Source organism: Phoxinus phoxinus (genome assembly GCF_949152265.1).
Source record: "Phoxinus phoxinus genome assembly, chromosome: 25".
In the NCBI taxonomy this organism is placed as follows: domain Eukaryota; kingdom Metazoa; phylum Chordata; class Actinopteri; order Cypriniformes; family Leuciscidae; genus Phoxinus; species Phoxinus phoxinus.
In genome coordinates, this window is record NC_136900.1 from 12443661 (window position 1) to 12447887 (window position 4227).

At 36.8% G+C, this 4227-nt stretch overlaps 1 long non-coding RNA gene across 2 annotated transcripts; it reads left to right on the forward strand.

Annotated features, from left to right (window-relative positions):
- Nucleotides 1–417: 417 nt before the first annotated feature.
- On the forward strand, nucleotides 418–1783 carry LOC306994003. Of its 2 annotated transcripts, XR_013796590.1 has the most exons (4): nucleotides 418–663; nucleotides 881–1126; nucleotides 1346–1406; nucleotides 1678–1783. It is a non-coding gene; the product is annotated as an uncharacterized lncRNA (long non-coding RNA). The 2 variants fall into 2 exon arrangements; XR_013796591.1 differs by lacking the exon at nucleotides 418–663 and having other exon boundaries at nucleotides 742–1126.
- The last annotated feature ends 2444 nt before the right edge of the window (nucleotides 1784–4227 follow it).

A 4227-nucleotide genomic window follows, 5' to 3' on the forward strand; every position in this document is an offset into this window, starting at 1 on the left:
TGCGAATGGAGGCAGGTTGGCTAGTCTGTGACAGCGGTGATGGATGATGTGTTGAGTATGGCCTTTTCAAACTAAAGGTACAGGGCTACTCTCTCCGAAGCTACTGGTCTAAATCATCCGGCACTTCCTGTTACTCTCACCTGCGCACACTCTCGTGGGTCTGGTGTGTGTGGCCTGGTAAACCCTACATCATGGGGACAAAATGAATTCCAAAACTTGCTGTTAACAACAGCAGGTGCATGGCAATGTTGTAAATCTTTATCCTTGTGGGAAAAATGTTTGGGCTCCTTGAGGAAAACAGTTTGTAAATCATACTAAGTGATATTTTTTGAAAAACAATTAATTAAATTGTTAGCAAACAATAAATGTTCCATTACGCTGTTATTTTAGCAGTCAATCACTAACGGAATTATTCTACACTGTAAAAAAATTCCGTAAAAATACGGTACAATGTACCATATTAATTTGAAGGAATTTTCCGTATTTGTCTTTTACAGGACTTTTACCCGTATTTTGAATTACGCGTTGCATTGTGGGAACTAGAACCTGATCGGCGCGAAAAGTTTGAGACGCAACCGCCATTACACACGCAGATCACCGCGGCCAAAGTTGCTTTTTAAAGTCGGATTTCGGATGTGTGGAAGTTATTCTGACACTTCTGTGGTAAAAAAACTAAAATTATATTTAGCTAAATGTCAAATAAGCTGTTTACGTAACGTTATTTAGTTGCCATCCGGCAAATGAATGTCGGAGCCGTCGTGTTTATCATGTTATGCTTATCGTCACACATTGAAATATTTTATTTCACACTCGTGGAAGTTCCCCTGGTTGTATGTGTTATAGTGTCCTCGTTGTAACTGGTTTATTGGCTTTTATTTAGTCGGTGATGCAGTTTATTTCGTGCCGAGCGCACCCGTTAACCAGGATGAAGGGCAGTAACGTTAACGTTACTCGTGTTTTTGGAGCAGTTTAATGGCTTCAAACAAAAGCTACCAGATGAATCGTCGAGAAAAGGAAAGGCCATTTAAGACTTTATTTAAAAGGCATGAAGATACAACGTGAAGACTGTGTGTGAAGATGCAGTACAGCTGGATCAAGGAAAACACCACATTTTCTGCCAAATGAGGTAACTTACGTTAATGTTATGTTTACGTTAGACTTTTTATTGTCTTGTTTTTGTTTTAGACGACACACAGACATTAACGTTATACACACACGACACATATTATATGACTTTAAACCCCTAATAATGACCTTGACAGAATAATTTACATTTAACATGACTGCTATTATACTTTATTATAGTTTGTTTCATAGTTTCTGTTGTTTTCTTATCTATTGACAGGACTTTGCTGATGTAACGTTAAGTTACTGTGCATCCCAAGCACCACCCTGCATGCTTATGGGTTTGTATTTTGTTTTATTAGTATTTTTATTATTATTAATCATTATGAGTACTCAATATTGGCAAAACACATTTAAATTTAAAGTCTGAGGAAAAATGTTTATAGAAAAAGTTGGTTGCTGAATAACTGTTACCCCCTTCAAAGATTTTTACGCTTATAGGTCAGTAGAAAAACATTGTATTAGGAAGATTTAAACAACTGTTTTTGGAGTGGTTTTTCTGAAGTGGTCGTGTAATGTTTTTCATTTTTTGTAATATCTTATTTGTTTAAGGTGATGGGATTTCAGGATTGCTGTCATTCAATAAGTTATTGACCACATCACCTACCCTATTGAGGCAGTGAGCTACAAAATGGCACTTATCCTGGAGTTCATAAAGGTAAGCAACACATTTTTAATGAAATTATTTATAGAGCATGTTGTTGTGTTACTGTTTATAATTGAAAATAATGAAACATATAAGGTATAGTTGAGCAGACAAGCTAACATAACATGCAATTGGAGTCCACTGGAAACAAGTCTTAGCATGTAATACAGTGTTTGAATTTGAAAGAATTAGGGATGGCAGTTGATAATTTAACGAACGTAAAATACTGTACGATTGTTTTTCAACCTCAACCTGGTCTGCATGATACATTGTAGTTCAATTTCCTTCATTTAATTTCATGTGTAGCTAAAAACTTTTTTTTTTTTCATATGCAACTTCCCTGTGCACAAATCCTGAATGAAGGTCGAAAAGGCTGAGATGAAGGAAACCAAACGTCTACACATTCCTCCAAGACTGCTGAAGTTCCTGTATGAACAACTGAAAATCCATGTAAAGTTTAAAGGGATAGTTCACTTTGAAATTAAATTTTGGTATGTTTATCTTACCTGAAGTGCATCTAAGATGTAGGTGTCTTTGTCTCCACAGTAGTTTAAATTTTGATAAATTTAAGTCAAACCGTTCTTGTCTATCAGTCATATAATGCAGGTATATAGGCACTGTCTCCAAAAGCATGCAGAGATGTATCTAATAGCATGCAGAGAAAAGTCCAAATTAAAAAAATTCCCCATCGTAAGTGCACATTGATGGCCTAAGACACGAAACAAGCGGTTTGTGTGATAAAACGAACAGTATTTATATAATTTTTATCTCTGACACAACAACGTCCAAGTGATCTGTTTACTTAGTCTGCGTAAGTGCCGGAATGCTCCGGAAGTGGTCTCCCGGATGAGTTTGCGCGAGCTTGCGTAAATGTATTTTTTTACATCGGTTTAAACATCCCGGATGGGCGCAAACTAGTACTATTTCTATTAGCCGTCCTACCTACAATCTCTGTTCTGTGCATAGGTTCTGGTGTAAACAATGAGTGACGTACACGCGCGAGAGAGATCACTTCCGGCGCTTACGCAGACTAAGTAAACAGATCACTTGGACGTTGTTGTGTCAGAGATAAAAACGATATAAATACTGTTCGTTTTATCACACAAACCGCTTGTTTCGTGTCTTAGGCCATCAATGTGCAATTACGATGGGGAATTGTGTAATTTGGACTTTTCTCTGCATGCTATTAGATACATCTCTGCATGCTTTTAGAGACAGTGCCTATATACCTGCATTATATGACTGACAGACAAGAACGGTTTGACCTAAAAATATCAAAATTTAAACTGCTGCGGAGACAAAGACACCTACATCTTGGATGCACTTCAGGTAAGATAAAACATACCAAAATTGTATTTCAAAGTGAACTATCCCTTTAAGCTTTTGTCAAATCTCAAAATGGACCTTTAACTGAACATACCGAAGAAGGAAAGTTTTTCACGCAAGTTGTTCACTCCAAAATTAAAATAATGTCATTTATTACTCACCTTCCTGATGTTCCAACCCTGCAAGACTTTAGTTCATCTTCAGAACAAAAATTAAGATTTTTTAATGAAATCTGAGCGCTTTCTCTTCCTCTGTTGACAGCTTACGCAACTACCACTTTCAAGCTCCAGAAAGGTAGTAAAGACATCATTAAAGTAACACGGTGTCCTAACCAGATTGTTATTTTTCTGTCCACACCAAATGCGTCGTGACCATGTAAAGCGACAAAAACAATTAAAAACCACAGCCAATCAGAACAGTGTGTGGACAGGTTCTCTTGGCACAGCAGTCACAATGAAATTGATAAGTACATAATCAAATTAATAAATATTACACCATTTAAACAACTGAGTGACTGAAACAATCTTTGTCATAGAATACACTTGTTTGTTTACAATGAGTTGACAGTTTTTTTTTGTAGTGTTCCAGCTGCAATGTCGCAGAAAAATAGAAACCGTTTCTAAAATAGAATCGTCACTGGTTAGGACAAAAACTCTGATTGACATGGAAAATATACCTTTTATCGTGTGTTGCGTGTAGTTAGAACACGGTGTAATCTATGTATTTTCATTGGTTTAACCCCCCCAAAAAAGCGATGCAAATGCTTTGTGTGTGGAAAAACAAAACAAATTGTCTTTTGTCACAATATTTTGATACATTCACATGAGCATCTCAGTGGCTTGTGTTCTCACCCATGCATTCTTACCCTGCTGGGTCAGCAGCACGCATGCATTGTGGCGCTCTTGTGATCGCGTGTCAGCGATCTATATTTTGTGAGAAAAGATGTCTATTTTTCTTCTTTACACAAAACATTTGTGCCACTTCATAAATTTGAGGTTAAACCACTGGAGTCACATGGATTACATTTATCTCTGTATACCTTTCTGAACCTTGAAATTGGTAGTTGCGTAAGATGTCAATGGAGGGACAGAAATCTCTCAGATTTCCTCAAAAAGATCTTAATTTTTGTT